The 17,098-nt window shown below is 43.8% G+C and overlaps 1 long non-coding RNA gene across 1 annotated transcript in view; it reads right to left on the bottom strand.

The window, feature by feature from the left end:
• The window catches only part of LOC144374665 (uncharacterized), a 33,833-nt gene extending 17,819 nt beyond the window's left edge, over positions 1–16,014 (bottom strand). The window contains exons 1-2 of the long non-coding RNA XR_013434015.1: positions 15,060–16,014; positions 14,674–14,749 (exon numbers count right to left, since the gene is read on the bottom strand). This is a non-coding gene — a long non-coding RNA (uncharacterized LOC144374665). The remainder of the gene's footprint in view (positions 1–14,673; positions 14,750–15,059) is intronic.
• Between the last annotated feature and the right edge of the window lie 1,084 nt (positions 16,015–17,098).

The following is a 17,098-nucleotide window of genomic DNA, read 5'->3' as shown; positions in this document are numbered from 1 at the left end:
TAGAAACCAGAGAAGAGGAAGGCCCACCACTGGCCACAGGGCTGCTAAGGGGCTGAGCTGGGCCTAGAGCCCTGTCCACTAGTTCCCTGGTTGGTGGTGTGTCTGTCACTCCACGCGTATGTGTTCTTCCACATCAGAAAATGCACCAGATGAAGAATACAAAACCCTCACCAGAAATGCCACTGGGGTCAACAGGTCACATGTGAGGAAGAAATAGTTGATGATTCTTTTAGAACAGTTTTAAATTGAAAAGTCAGGTTCGAGGAATTCAAGATGGTTTCTCAAATTTCTTCAAATAATGGATCTTGATAAATGGACATTTTCTGAGTTTTTTTTCTTGAGTACAGAAATAAAATTCAGGCTCAGGAACTGTGACAGAATAGCTTTACTTAAAAGATTGGTCAGAAAAATGCAATTCCACTGGAAGGTTATAGTCCAGGGGGAAGGAAGAAAACCAAGAATAGAACAGGAAGCTTGTGTTGTACCTAGCAAAGGACTGGGTGTGGGGGAGAGTTACCAGCTTTCCCAGATATGGACTTCTGAGAAGGAAAATCACTAAGAAGAGTTTCTTAAACTCTTGGCTGAGTGTCACACGATATGAATCCCTATGTCAGTTACGGTAATGTGGTAATTAAGAGATCCTGATGGCTTCTATCCTGTGGATGTGCCAAACATAAGGCCTTTGAGGGTTTTCTTTCAGCTGGTGGAAAGTAAACAAGACACTGGGGAAGGCACACCACTTTTTAAAAATTATGCTCAGAAATTACATACATTGGGCTGCGAGCATAGCTCAGTGGTAGAATACTTGCTTAGCATGCACAAGGCCCCAATCTCCAGGACCACGAAATAAGATAATTAAATAAAGAAATCACTTCACTTCTAACACATAAATTTACCAAAACAAGTCATGTGGGACTTGATGGGTAAAAGGAAATTTTAAAGTCAGGTCCTGAAGTGGGATCTACCTATGAAAACAAAGACCAAATTCAGGTACATAGACATCTCTGCAACATACCATCCAATATTCCGCCTCCAAAATCTTCATTCAAGTCTGTATTGCTTCTCAAAATTCTGAGAAGTTGGATTCTTTTGAAAGACTTTGAAATTCTGTGACAGGAGTGAGGTAGGAAAATGAACATCCAAAGGGCCATGAATAAAGCAGTGTTTGTGTAGTGCAACTCGACAGGAAGAGGAAGAAACTCTAGACAAGTTCACGTATGAGTGGAAAGGAGAACGATGAAGAGACTGATATGGAAACTGGCCATTCCTTAATATCTTTAAGTCTTTACAGAAAAGGCCAGAATCTGAAGATTGTGAAGGTTGTGTTCCACAAATACTTACAGGCATGTGGTAGATTGTAATCCTGGGTCTCTTGTGTTTGAATGGAGTTATGTGATTAGTATTGGCCAGTGAAGTGGAAATAGAAAAGACGTGTATCACTTCCAAGTTGAGCATTTAATTCCTGGTGAAGACCCACCCAGGCCCTCTTTCCTCATAACCTGCAGGTATTTCTATTTTACTGTCTATGTCCTTGTTCTATTTTACTGTCTATGTCTCACCTGCCTATGTCCTTGATGGACTACAATGAACAGAGCAACTCTCTGCTGATCATTAGTGGACAAATTGCAAGGGAGCAATTAATCACTGTTGTTTAAGCCCACTAATATTTAGGTTGTGTTTGTTATTGCAGCATAATCTAACTGATATAAAGACTACAAAGGGACAGTAAAATAGAAATGTGCTCTTTTCATACTAGAAGACAAAGCACAACACAAGAGAGTAGATGAGTGGGCACTCTCCCCAGTTTCATATCAGAACATAAGAACAGCAAAAACTCTGCAGTAGTAAGTTTTGTTACTTTTGGCAGAACCCACTGTGCATCTTAAGATGAAAAGAAAACAATATGTTTAAGGATCAGGAAGTATAAAATAGCCATCTCTGAAGAGGATAATCAGACCTCACTGCTAACTGAGGTCACTGCTGAAGCTACCATTAGAAACCTCCACAGAGGCTTCCAAGCATAAATTCTAATTGGTCCTTATCCTGTTTCACTTCTCAAGGCAAAAACTCAGGAGGAGGCACCCAATGGTCTGATCAGAGGTCACACACCACAGCATGGCCACCAAGGAACCAAGATGGAAGCCTTCATTTTTCTGAAGCTAGCGATCGTCCAACATCAAATGAAGGAGAGAGTTCTCCAACAAGAAATAGGAGTGGATGCCAGAATCCAAAAACAAAGATTGCAAAAATCTCTACAAAGAGATAACAGAGATTTGCTTTGACCTTGACCCTGCCTCTCCCATCCTGCTGTATTTTTTCACAGTTAGAGTTCTCAGCCTCAGAATCTCCTGCCACAGGCTTTTTCTATAACAACTTTTGTAGTTGAAAAGATAATTCTGTATTCACAGCCTACCAAGGCAGAAACACAGAAGATCTCTTGACCAAGAGTTAAATGACCTACCTTGAGATAGTACTGTGAGATGCTCACATGGTTACAGTGTTCCAACAGATAAGGGCCTCTCATTACCAGATGGAGGCCCCGTGCACCACTATAAATTCAATTCCCCCAACTGCAGGACAAGTGATTTTGAGTGAGTCACTTTCTAAGCCCCAGATTGTGGCCTCTCTCAAGTAAGGTTAACAATCCCTGTCTTGTTGAGTTGCTATGTGATGCAAATGCAGTAGCAATGAAAAAAGATCTGGCAAAATACCTGACACATACAAAGATCTCAAATATGAGTTTATTTATCTTCTCTTAAAATGTATAAGATAGTTAGACCAGACACATCCTTTCAGTGAGCAGAAAATGAGTTTTAAAATAATGCTATCCCGAGTTTTCAAAATATAAATAGCTGCACAATTCCCCTTTGCAAACGCATGGTGCTATGACTTGAATGCCCCCCAACCCAAAAATAAAAACTCATGTTGAAATTTAGTTTCCATTTTAAGGTCTTATGAGGTGAGAAATTTAAGAGGTGACTGGGCAAGGAGAGCTCTACCCTCATGAAGAGACTGGCAGTGGGTCTGTGGATTTTCCCAAGAGTGGAGCTACCATAACCACTGGTTTGGCTCTGTCTCTTACATGCATGCCCTCTTGTCACATTATGTCCTCAGCACTCGGGAGAGACTCCCCACCAGCTCAAAGGAACTTACCAAAGCAACTGCCCAATTTCAAACTTCCTACCCTTCAAAACCATGAGACTGGCAAATCTTTATTCTTTTTAAATTACCTAGTCTATGGTGTTCTTTAATAGAAAAAGAAAACAGACTAAGACACACAAAAACACTAAATCTAAAACCCAGCCTAGCTGCTCTGACTGAAGCCGTGGTGTATCCTGGGGTTTGGGCTGCTCAAAGGGCCCTCATTCCTGAATACTCTCCCTCCCACCCCCACAGGAGGTGTGTGATAGTAACTGGGATGCCTCCCAAGTGTCCCTGTGTCAGACCTTTCCACAGAATTGGGAGGTGCCTTGAAACTCAGATCAAAAACCACCATTTACTACAAACCCTTATTATACAGAGGAGGAAATTTTGAGGGGCAGTGAGAAGTAACTTACTCATAAGAACTTCAGTTCCTCTTCTATCAAAAATCAGTCATTCTTAGTGCTTAAAACTCATCTTCAAAGTGAGTAGATAGGTACTTGCTAACAGAATAAAATGCTAGTGGTAAAATCAAAGTAGTGGGAACATGAGCATCGCTGTAACATTCTTCCAATTTGGCTACAAGTTTGAAATTTTATACAATAGAACACTGGAAAAAATCTTGGGAAGTCTGAGCTTTTGTGGTGAGATGCCAATCATGTTTCTAAAAACTATGAGCTCTCAAGTTTATGATTTACCAACTTAAAATGTTTAAATGTTTATGCCCTTAAATTATGTGATCATGTGTAGGTTAATTTTCTTCTCATCCTATTCAAAAAGATAGTTACCATATGCTAGGCATGGGTTTTTCTGAGAGACCAAAACTACAAAAGAAATACAGAAATATTTTCAAAAGAATGAGTCTACACAAAACATCAGCAGCAATTAAGAAAAGCTACAATTCTTGGACAAGACAATCAACTATGCCAGCACTGTGTCATTTTGATTACTACAACTCTGTAGTACATTGCAAAACATACACATATCAAAACAGCATGTTGCATACCATAATTATAGACAATTTTTATTTGCCAGTTAAAGAATAAAAAATTAAAAATTGCTTTAGAATCTAAAATTGAAAATATATGGACGGGGGATGTGGCTCAAGCGGTAATGCACTTGCCTGGCATGCACAGGGCGCTGGGTTCGATCCTCAGCACCACATAAAAAATAAAATAAAATAAAGTGTTGTATCCACCAAAAACTGAAAAATAAGTATTAAAAAATTCTCTCTCTCTCTTAAAGAAAAGAAAAAAGAAAATTTTACTTATTTTGTTTGAAAAAAAGAAAATTTAGTTGTGTTAACAATTTCTATCTGAAGGGTAATTATCCTATTTATCTGAAAACACACACACACACACACACACACACACACACGTGGAGACACCTCCAGGAGGTGACAGGTGAAGACTGAAGATAGAGGTGGAGCTTCCCAGGCTACACTTTCAGTGGAGAAAATAAAGAATTCAGAGAAGAAAGAAAACACAATAAAAAGCAAATGCAGCAATCTCCCTTATTCTAGAAGGTAAGTTTCACGATCCTCAGTAGATGCCTGAAACTGCAGATAAGACCAAACCCTATGCATGCTATGTTTTCTCCTATACATACAAACCTGTGATAAACTTTTCATTTCTTAAAGGAAGCACTTCATGGTTTCTCTTTGGCAAATCCAAATTGCCACTATCACCATCCATGCACCTTTGGGCCAGTATTAAGTAAAACAAGGGTTCCCTGAACAGAAGCACTATCACACCACTGCACATTGCAGTCAGGTATAACCAAGACAGCTCCTCAGTGCCTAACAGGCAGGTTGTATATACAGTGTGGACACACTGGAAAAGGGTGACTTTCACCCTTGATGAGATGAAAGAAGAGAGCACAGGATTGTGTCTTGCTACTGAGAACCATGCACAATATAAAACTTATGAGTTGTTTATTTCTGGAATTTTCCATTTAATATTTTATACCACAGTTGACTAAGGATAACTGAAACCACATAAAGCAAAACTGCAGATAAGGGGGCATTACTATAATGGTTTCTGTGTCAAAACAAAAGGTTTCGACAAACACCCCTCCATGTTTTAGGGGAAAATTTGATGCCCCTAAAAATAGATTTAAATTATGCAAACTGAATAATAGAATTCCCTGAAGGAATAGGAAAGGTAAGTAACCTTGAAATCATAATTAAGGAAATAACTGAAAAAAATATTTCCCAGATCTAGAGAGATCTCAGCAAAGAGAAAGAGAGAGGGAAAGAGAGAAAAATTCTCAGGATTCTGGCCAAGAATGTCCATAAAAGAAAAGCCCCAAAGCATGTAATATAGTATAGAGAGAAAGATATTGAAAGAAAACAGGATGAAGACAAAGGATGATTAGTTGGGAGAGAATCAAGGGAGCAAGGAAGTATTACAGAGGGAAGAGATCGAAATCTGGAGGTAACAAACCTGGCTTGGCACTGGGCTCTGCCACATCGTGGCCATATGGCTTAAGTGACCACAGCATCCTGGCTAACTTCCTCCATCCCACAATTTGTCTCATCTATGAAAGCAGGGTGATTTTGTCCATCTCCTATGGTAGTTCTGGGGATTGAGTGAGATGACCTATACTTGCAGATTTTAAGCATATCTGGGCTTTGATGGGGAAGGGAAGGGCTGAGAGGAGCTTGGAGATAGAAGAGTGCAGCTCTGCCCTCATTCTGCCCCTTCCGCTGAACTAAGTAGCTCCGATTATACCCACTGTACATTATTATTCTCCTTCATGAGACTTTGTAGACAATTTTATAGAGTGGAAAAATATTTTGCAAACTACTAACCAGATGAAGGTATTTAATAAACTGAGAAGCACAATCCTAAAGTATTGAAGTCCATTCATTCATCGGTTTGTCATCTATGGATTGTGCCTGGAGCTATTCTAGGCACTGGAGAGAGAGCAGTGAACAAAGTTGAGGGAAGACAAGCAGTCAACACATATACTAACACATACACATGGTGTCAAGTGCTACCAAGAGACAGGAAGTGGGGCCAAAAGGTGGGGTGGTTAGGTTGTCATTATCACAGGTGGTTAGGAAAGACTTTTTCTGATAAAGTGATGTTTGGATACACAACAGGGATGGAGGAGCTGAGCCGTGCACATAGTAGGTGGAATACTGTTCTGACAGGCATGAAGAACAGTGAGTAAGGTGGAGCGAGGGAGGAGAGGAGGTGCTACGGCAAGATCACACAGCACAGAGGACCGTGCATCTCATTCTGAATGAACTGGGGAGATGCAAGAGGAGGAACATAATTGGATTTGCCTTTTAGATGGATCATTCTGGCTGCTGGAGGTGGGGGAAACCGTGCTGCAGGAAGTAAAAGTGGAAATAAGAACACCAGTTAGAAGGGATGGTAGAGACGGAGAAACAGGAATGCAGAGGTGGTGGTGGTGAACAGGGCACAGACTCAGGATGTATTTGGAAATTAGAGCCAGTAGTACCTGTTGATGGATCGAACACAATGTGACAAGGAAAAGTCCACAGTGGTTCCAAAGTTTGGGGCTAGACAACTGGTGGATTGGGGCCCCTGAGATGGAAAGACAAAAAGATATAAATTGGGAACAATCTTGGCAGGAAAAGAAGAATGGCCAAGTGACTTTAATTGGAGACACCGCTCAACTTTGAAGAGGAGGTAACCAAATGGCTAGACACACAGGCCTGGACTTCAGGGGAGACTGGGATAGAGACTGACCATGGGTTCATGATGCATGGAGGCTACTGAGTACTGGGAGAAGCCCAACACCTACTAGTATCACTTGTCAAGACCACTTTAGGAGGAAACAGCCATTCCTTGGTCATCAAAATCCACCGAGGTTCAAATCTCTTATGTAAAATGGCATAGCATTTGCACATAACCTACGCAATGCTCCCATATACTATAAATCATCCCTTGATTAATTATAATACCTAGTACAATGCAAATGCTATGTAAATAGTTGTTTTACTGGAATATGTAGGGAATAATCACCAAAACAGTCTGTACAGGTTCAATATTTTTTCAAAATATTTTCAATCAGAGGTTGATTGAATATGCAGATGTGGAATCCAGGGATACAGAGGGCCAACTATCATGTTGGCCCTACTGTATCAAATCACCCATTAAAAAATGAAATGCACCTAAAATAGGTAATTTAAAAATTGTACAGTGTCTTTTTTTATTTGAAAGGTTTACAGAGAAGGAAGAAAAAAAACACTAAGCTTCCAAGATACAAAAGTATAACAGTGGAGATCAGGAAGAAGGGAGCCAGTGCTGATTCTCCAACCCACCACCAAACCAGGGCTCAGAACAGAGCTGCCAGTCCAAATGTGTCAAGAACAGAATACACAATTTGATTTAGTTAAATAGGTTTAATTACAAAAGAATATTAGGCTGATAGGAAAAGTTTTCTTCCAATTATATTTAAGTGGAAATAGAAAAGCTCCAATTATTTAACAGAAATAATATTTTTGATGGGAAAAAACAAAGAACTTCATTAAGCAGAAAAGAAGACAGGTTGAAGGAAAAGGATAAATATAACGATTATAACATTAAGCAGTAATAGGCTGCATTCAGCTCCTGGTTTTATATGTCATGTACTTAGCAGTCCTAAAACAGCCTTTCCCAACTTTTAATTAAAATGCCTTTGAAAACAGAAAAAAAAATCACAACTCCATGAAAAACCAGGATAATCATATTCTAGAAAGACTAGGGAGATTTTGCTCTAGGAAGCCAATGGAACAGGATGGAAAAATAAGAGTTGAGGGCTGGCCTGGGCTGAACGCAGACACAAACCACTCTCCCTTCTCCAACATCTGCTCTCCAGTTCACGGTCTATGTCATGGGAAACTGGAGCAGCAGAACAACCCCTCTCCTTTAGGAACGCTGGTTTTCAAGGCCATCAGAATCCAAACACTTTCCCCCACAACTCCCCCTCTCCTTGTCCAACTGGGGACTCTTTTTCAACACTCAGTCAGAAACTGCCACTCCCAGAGATGGGCTGGGCTGGTAGCACACAAGTATGATGGACCTGGGAAGGTAAAACTGAAGACAACCCCTGCAGCACTGCACCCTGGGAGCTGGAGGCAGGGTTTCACATCCACAGGCCTCAGCACCTTAGGGCACATAGTGAAAGACCCAATCTCTCCCCAGCGTGAATCTGCCGCACACGCACACTGGGGACTGGTCTCCAGAGCTCCATGCAGCTCTTGGGGACTCTGAAAGGACCATGGCCCAGGGCAGAAGTGCCTGCAGCAGACCAGCACATATCCAGCCATGAGGAAATGCCACAGCTGGACACAGTTCCCTCCACTGAGGACAAGCAAGGAGACACCACCACCAAATTAATAAATACCAGTAAAAATAATAGAAAGCCCAAAGAAATGCCACTGCAGAACAAGTGGGAAAGAATTTCCCTGCCTAGACTCAGCAGGAGCAAATCACTGACATAAATATTTTAGAAATCGTATTCTTGGTAGGCAACAACCAACCTTTTTGACACAGGAATGGAAAGCCAGGAGAACTGACTGTGATGAAAACATAACAAAATAAGCAGGGAATTTAATGAGATAAGAAAACATTTCTGAGAAATTAGAAATGTCTTTGGGCAGGGGACACTGCTATTATTCTGTGACATAGCCAGAGCTGAATGAAGGAGCTATGCAGTACCAACCCAGGTTCCACAGGCCTCTAGAGAAAGCACAAGGACCTGCTGCTTCACAGCCCAGGTACGGAGATGCCACCCTCCCTGTAAAGATGGTCCTCTACTAGGAGGTAATATATTTTAATTCCTGTCCTGATCATCTAATCATAATCTGCTAGGTTATGATTCACTTTATGAATAACCAACAGTTCCCATTTTTGATAAAGTAGACGTAGCTGGGAAAGCAGAACAGCTATCTAACAGAAGAAACTCCATTAGATCATATGGAGAATACTCCCTGACTCTAGACTCATTAGGGTTAGGCCCTAAAGAGCTAAATTAATGGCATTTCTCCAGATTCAGAGCAATATTCAAGGCCACTTATAACCATTAGGCTCCATACCTCTTTGGGTTTGGATACATGTGCACGTAACTTCCTCCTCTTCAGAGTAACTCCCCATGCTACTATTGTGTCTGCACTACACTAGTTAAAGGGTGCAATAATTGTACAATGCTTCATCCTGCTCAAAGTGTTTTCACATCCATTATGTCATTAGAGCCGGGCAGCAACCCAGGCAGGAAGGACCCAGATCAGGTGTCTGCCCATGTCTAAGCCAAAGAGGTGAACTGCAGAAGGAAACAGACTCCTGTGGCTTCCCAGGACATGCAAGGAAAAGGACTCACATCCCTTGGTTCCACTTCTGGCCACTTGTAAACTTCAGGACAGAGTCCCCCAAATCTAACACCCTAGCCATGAAAACATCGGTCAACACACAGAGTGATCCTTGTTGTTTTAGGGGAGGAAGGCATGGAAGGGTGGCTGTGGGCTGCTGCAATGTTCCATTTCTTGACCTGGGTGCTAGAAGTGCTCAAATAGGAGTAGTTCTTGAGATCAGTGTGCTTCTTCTACATGGAGGTTTCAATTCAATAAAAGTGAGGTTATGCTGGAAGCACAAGTACCTTTCTAACCCCAGGCTTGCCTTTGCCTCTCTCATCGCCTCTAGGTGTTCTGCATTCTCTCTCTCCTCCCAGGGTGAATCACCCTACTTGTTAAAATTGTACTACAGCAAATGTTAGTAAATGATGTGCCTTGTGGTGGTGATTAAGTCAAATCAAACACATTTGTCACTGAAGAGATGGCCTCCAGCTGTTTATCTGGGAAATATAATTGAATACTAATGGGATAAACTCTATAAGTTGCCAGTTTTATTTTCACTAAAGGTGCAGGCTAAAATATTACAGGGGTATTTCTCCAACTTTAAAACAAAGAGAATATTTGAAATGTGCCATAACTTTTCCAAAGAATTTAACATAGGTGATTTCAAAATCAATTATTCTCCCTCTAGCCAAAGTGGAACAGAAAGGATGCCCTTATTTACATGGTACATTTGGTACTTTATTTTAACCCCAGACTTGATATGCTTCCTTCCAACATACAAATTCACCCCTGCATGTCACCTTGCATTTGGCTGCATTTCCAACTTGTAGAAATGCTGGTCATCTCTTCTTACCCTTGAACCATACTTACTATCAAATAGTAGTTATCAAGATTGGGACAGAAGTGAAAATGGGCTCCAAAAATGTTTGCCTAATGACTTGACAAAGTGGATTTATAACGCAGAAGACTATGATACTACAAATGGAAGTGAGATGTTTGAACAACATCATTTCACTCAAAACAGATGACATTCTAAAATACTATTGAAACATCCTAGGCACACTCCAAATTGAACCACACATTCGAGTCCCTCTTTGAGGATGCCTGCTATCTCAGAGAGGTTTAAGATCCTGAAAATACAGCACACACAGACTCAATAAAGACACCAGGACATCAGTTAATTCCTTGACTATCTGGTCCACCTAGTTGCAAAGGTATAAGGATGAACTTCCTGTCTCCTTCTTGGATAAATCACTGACACAGGGAACAGTCAGGAACCATACTTTAAAGTTCCCAAACCCAGGTTCCCAGAACTGTTTCATGACTACTGTGAAGACAGAAACCATGCGGATCAAGCATTCACTAGTTACAGGGTAGTGTAAAATGGAGGCCAAACAAGCCAGGATTGGGGATACCGCCAGAGCCTGAAGGGTTGGGGCTGAACCTGACCAAGAGCCAGGAACAAACAGATCAACAGTGGCAGGGAGAGTTGGAGGGAAATGTGACGAGGCAGGCGACAGGCTGGAATGCAGGTGGCAATCCATGAGCTACCCTTAAAGGTCCTTTGGAAAGGTAGAGCCCAAGAGCAGAGAAGTCCGCCAAGTGGCCAACTTTCAGAGTGAGGCAGAGTGCTGGGCTCAGGATACCTTGAAGGATTCCTAGACCATCCATAGTTGAGATGAAATGACTCCATTACACACAGCACGAGATGCTCACTTCTCTCCCCCACACCTCTCTGCATGTGACACATCACCTCCCACTTTCCAGAAAGCTTCCCCCATGGAGGCAACACAAGGAAGGCAGAGACAGAAGACAGGGCATCGTTAAGTTCTGCCCCACCACCTCTGGGGGAAATGCTTGCCTATTCACTGAGCAACAATTTTCAAAGAAATCCGGCCTCCTTGCTTTGGAGCTAGAGAAACACATAGATATTTTTTGCACTATCAAGCCATAACTTACCTTTCCCCTCAATGATTTTCTCATTCAGAATTCTTTTAAAACACATAGAGGGGGAAGATTGGGCTGGCATGCACGCTAATGACATTGTGCTCATTTTCCTTGAGCACAGCCTGCTCAGAGAATTGTCCTGTCACACTTTTGTTTTACTCTCTGTTCTGTTCTGTAACGCAGTTGTTATGCTCTCACTTGGCAGGCACAGCAGAACCAAAGGGATTACACACTTAGCATCTGGAAATAGTCCACCATCATCAGAGAGCAAAAGCTGTGCCTGCTCCTTTCCCCTACGCCAAACAGGTAAAACAAGAGGAGGGAGGTTCATTTACCGCCCAGAGCAACCCCATCAGAGGAATCCAGCAGGCTAATGGGAATCACATGTTCAAAGAGAGGATGACTTATTCTGGAAGTGCAGCCCACATGTGGCACATAAGCGAGAGAGAACTTGGAAAGACTTAGGTGATAGGCTTTTAACACTGTCAAGGGAAACATTCACATGCTCAGATTCATGAATTCTATGCCAGCATATCATTTCTCCAAAAAATGAAGCATAACTCCATACCCTTAATGAGGCAGAGCCAAGCAGAGACTTAGCAAGCAGTGTGCAAACTCTGGGCAGCCTGCTAGGCTCACTGGTGTCTCATTCTTGCCTCTGTGCAATTTCAGCAAGCTAGAATGCTGTAGAGGCAAGGATGATCAAACCCCCAAAAGTGACATTGTCATAGACAAAAATCTTACCATTGTTGGTCTCAATCTTTAATGTGCATCAGAAAGGCCATTGGAGGCCCAAGGGGCCCCATGCAAACCTATCTCAACAGAATGTCTCAAGATGGGACCTGGAGTGTGTGATTGACAATAGTACCAAATGTGAGCTAGCTGTGACCCCATTCAGAACAACAGCTCCTCAACAAATATTGGTTTGCAGATTGATTTATTTTTGCATCTCACTCTACCATCTGTGATAATGGAGAGTGAATGATTTCTACTTTGGAGAGGTTTTCATCACAGAATATTCCATGGGAGGACATTTCATTTGAATTAAAACAGAGAGAAAATGCAGAAGGCAAATCTCCACAGGACCTGTTGGCTCTATTGCCAGTCCTTTCCCACCTCATCTCCACTCCCACTGACCCTCAGCCAATACAGCAAAGGCAACAGCTTTACAAAACCTGGTGTCCAGTTCTCAAGTATTCAAATAAATAGAATGTTCCCTGCTGAAGGAGAGCCAAGATTGCTTTTCACTTGTAAACTATTCACATGTGGGCCCAGGCCAAGTGCAAATCATGCCCTGGCCTTGTCGAAGAGCTGGCTTCCATGCAGGGAAACAGCCCAAGCCAGGCAGTGCAGAGACCCGGAGCCATTTCTGCCTCTGCCACTTAGTAGCATCAGGACTCTGGGCAAGCATCCTCACCTTGAAACAAGGTCGTCAGAGAAGTAGATGGCTTTCCCTTGGTGGCATTCACCCACCCACCTTCCCTCCTCCTCACTTTGACCTTCTAATCTGCTCCATTCTTATAGATTAGGGGGCTCAACTGGGAATGTGGGAAGAGTAATGGGGAAGAGCTTCACCCTTGGTTATTTATGCTTTGCTCTTACTGCCTACTCCAATATCTTGACCCTGTTCCTTTTTTAAAAATTATTTTTTAGCTGTAGATGGACATAATACCTTTATGTATTTGTTTATTTTTATGTGGTGCTGGGGATTGAACATAGTGCCACACACATGCTAGGCAAGCGCTCTACCACTGAGCCACAACCCCAGCCCTTGACCCTGTTTCTATTGTCCACAGTGGGTCCTGCTGACCCCAAGCTCTGCTGCTCTGTTTGTTCCCCTCCTGCCAAGGCCACACCTAATGGTACCAAGAGAGCTAACCCCTCCAAGTCAGTATCCTGATGTCTGGCCTCAGCCTCCCAAGGCCAAGGCTGCTCTTCCTCCCCTTCTCTGGAACCTATTTTGGTACCTAGATTTGTATCTTATTCCCCCAAAACAGTATCACCCTGGATTCTCACCTTTTTAACTGCTGTTTTACTACAGTTCTTGGTCACCTATTTGATATTCCAGTTCCGTCTTAGACTCAACCCCACCCTAGCCAGTGACTTGGCCTGCTTCATGTTGGAAGCCTTCAGAAATGTCCAGCTGGTACGGCCAACAGCTTCCCAAGTGCCCTGTTACTGGCTACTGCCCATCTACTTATACAGCCTGGGCAGCATCTAGGAATTTCCCCCATTCTTTATCTGCCCCTGACATCTCTGCAGCTAGGTGGAAAGCCTGCTCCATCCCCATCCTGGCTTCTTATCATTCCTTTCCCAGGTCACTGAAGTGTCACCTTTCTTCCTGAGCCTCATCTTCACAACCTGTCATTTCCACCTTTCTTTGAAAACTACACATCCTACCCTGATTAGAGGGATGTCCATTCTGCCACCACATGTGTGCCTGGGATTTTGGACAGTCAACCACTCTTTCCTTCCTGGGGCATTTTATACCTTGGGCCCCTGTGTCGGCCTTCTCCTGCTACTATGTTCAGTTACTGCACACTTGGTGGCTTAATGCAAATTTGCTATTTTTATTATAAATAAATCTTCATTAACTGGAGGTTGGAGTCTCACTGGGCTAAAATCAAGTCATTAGCTGGTTCCTTTCAAGGATCTAGAAGAGAATCCATTCCTTGCTTATTCCAGCTTCTAGAGACTGCCCACGTTCCTTGGTCTATGGTTCCCGTTCTCCATATACGGACTCATTTGATTACACTGAGCCCAACTAGGCAATCTAGAATAATCTTCCCATCTCAAAATCCTTAATTTTGTCTGCAAAGTCCCCTTTGCCACACAAGGTAACATATTCACAGTTTGAGAGGAGGCAGAGAGAAGGTCTCTCTGGAGGCCACCATTCTGCATGCCATAGAGGCCATAGTATTTCTTCCTCGAAATCCATGTTGCCTCTCTGAGCACTCTACCATCCTTTCCCTTTTGGCTACTTATTCCCCAGTGATTTTTTAAAATGTTGGTGCTCCCTCCCCATGATTTCACTGGGGTCCCATTTCCCCTGGTCATAGCTCTCTATCTGGGTAGGTGGGAAGACCACTGGTCCCAGCATGTGGTTAGCCCCGGGGGGGGGGGGACGATGAATTGCAACATCAGGGCCTCAGTAATGGGACCTCTAGGCGATTTTGGTTCCTCTTTGGTTTAATGATCTAAGAGGCAAGCTCCTTCTTGCAAGGGAAATAAACAGGCAGAAGGAATAAACATAAACATCTTCAGTATCCTCAACTTACTTTCTTAGCAGTCATCCCAGTTTTCCACAGCATGCTCCCTGGTGTTTTCTTATGGTGGTGGGAGGGACCCCTCAACCTAAACAAGGAAAGAAATTCACATAAGACAATGATGTGAATGGCTCTTACTTACCAAGAATTGCCAAGAATGGCCTCAAGCACAACATGTGAAGTTTTTCAGCTTATTTAACTCCACAGTGAGCAGGGAAGACAAGGATTCGAGGATTTTTAAAAAAATATTTATTTTATAGTTGGACACAATACTTTTGTTTCACTCAATTATTTTTTACAAGGTGCTAAGGATTGAACCCAGGGTCCCATGCATGGGAGACGAACACTCTACCGCTGAGCCACAACCCCAGCCCTGATTCGGGGATTTTTTATATCACCTGAAGAAAGCATAGCCTAGGAGGAAAATGACTCTCCAAATTCATACAGTTCAGTAACAAGCAGAGTCTGAACTTGAATCAGCAGCCCTGTCGATGTCACCAACACTCCATCTGAGAGGAGAGCAAGGACAGTAGTCTAAGGATAAGTGAAAGCCAATGGGAAATGGCTTCTCCCAGAAGGCAACAACCCCAAGTTTTCTTCAGGCATAGAGACAAAGGTCCCTGTTCACTGGCACACTTGCCACCATTTCCCAGGCTCTGGGGCCAAATCATCCCATGTACCAGCCCCCAAAGTATTCAACCCCATCTCCCAGGGAATGCCTGACTGGCCACACCCACCCAACCTGCCCTGGGTAATTCACCCTGTGTTTTAGTCAACTGTCTCACTGCTGTGCCCAAAAGATGTGACCAGAACTAGAGGGAAGGAAAAGTTTATCCGAAGGTTCAGTTTCAGTCCCCCATTCCCCGGGCTCAAGGTGAGTCAGAACGTCGTGGCAGAAGAGCATGGCAGTGGGAAGCGGCTCACAGGACGCTCAGGGAGCAGAGAACCCAATTCCCAGACAGGAACTGTACACCCACTGCCACGCCCCCAAGGGACACCAGGTTCCAATCAACCCCACCAGGGATTCATTAATGGACTACATCAAGGTTGTAGCCCAATCATCTCTCCTCCAAACCTTCCTGCATCCCCCAAGCGAGCTTTTGGGGGACTCTCACATCCAAACCTCCGCACCCTGGTGAGTGGAAGGCATATCTGTCTGTTGGCTTCAGGAGACCTGAGGCCAAGGGAATGCACAGTCCAGCGACCCAACTAAGCAGGCCGCCGGGATTCTGCCTGGACCGCTGCCCGGCGGTTCCCTGACCCTCTCGTCTTCCCACTTCTGGGTCCGAGGCGGGGTCTCAGCTGGAGCGCCGGGGGACTCAGCGCTTCCTCACTTACCTGGTGGACACAGAGCTTTCCACCACCACAGTGAAAACGAGTTCTGAGGTGAAATGCGACTCCCGGCCTCTGAGGCAGGTGGCATGGCCCCCAGTGTGGCAGGAAACCCCAGAAGCCCACCCACAATTCCCTCCTCTGTCAGGGTCCTTGTCGCCTGAATTTGAAAAATGAAATACACAACCCAAGACAAGCGAGCCTGAGACCAGAATTCACCCAACAACAGGAACCGGAGACCCTCCATACAGGAGAAGACCCGACTGCAACTTTTCTCCCTCGAAATGCGAGGCTCCAAGGGTTTATATAACACTTGGCTCGCTGCTATTGGTCCAATCTGATGCTAATGAGGGTTTGAAAGAAGCACCAATGCTACTGGTCCAAACTTATGCTAATTAGGGTCTGGAAGCTCTAACGCTATTGGTCAGCTCCAGTGGGGACTTCCATTCAGGTCTGCCCCGCTTCCACTTCCTCTGCACAGGTTGGGAAGTGGGAGGTTGAGGTCAGTGGATGGTCTTTGCTCTGCCCGCGGCTGCGTGGAGCAACCTTGTCTACGTGGAAGGTGGGCACCTTTCCCACAGTCCCTCGGACCCTACGCTTGTATGGCGAGCTCACATGAATGCAGCCCACCCCATGGCCTCTCCACAGCTCGGCTACAGCCTCTCTGCAGGACCTGGTAGACCCACTAGGCCACCCGTAGGAGCTGTGTCAGTGGGTCAAAGGGAGTTGGTAAGCCAACCCCAAAGAGCACTAGAAGGGAACATCCTGCAGACCTCCAATGGGGAACAGGATTACCCAGGCCTGCCCCTCCTCCCAGGTTGTCCCCATCTCCTGTGTATTAGTTTCTTTTCATAAATGTCAAAGCAAATGACTCAGTCTTGTTTTCATCTGTTTGGGCTGTTATGCAAAACACCATAACCTGGGCAACTGATAAACAGAAATTAATTTTCTACTGTTCTGGAGACTGGAAGTCCTATATCTAGGAGCTGGCAGGGGCTAGTTCCTCATGGAAGGCATCTTTTCCTTGTGACTCACATGGCAGCAGGATGAAGGTTGTCTCTGGGGCTTCTTTGATAGGAGCACCAATTCCATTCCCAGGAGCTCT

The sequence above is a fragment of the Ictidomys tridecemlineatus genome, unplaced genomic scaffold, assembly GCF_052094955.1.
Source record: "Ictidomys tridecemlineatus isolate mIctTri1 unplaced genomic scaffold, mIctTri1.hap1 Scaffold_81, whole genome shotgun sequence".
Lineage (NCBI taxonomy): Eukaryota > Metazoa > Chordata > Mammalia > Rodentia > Sciuridae > Ictidomys > Ictidomys tridecemlineatus.
Note: the sequence above shows the minus strand (reverse complement) of the source record. Positions and strands in the feature narration are given on the sequence as shown.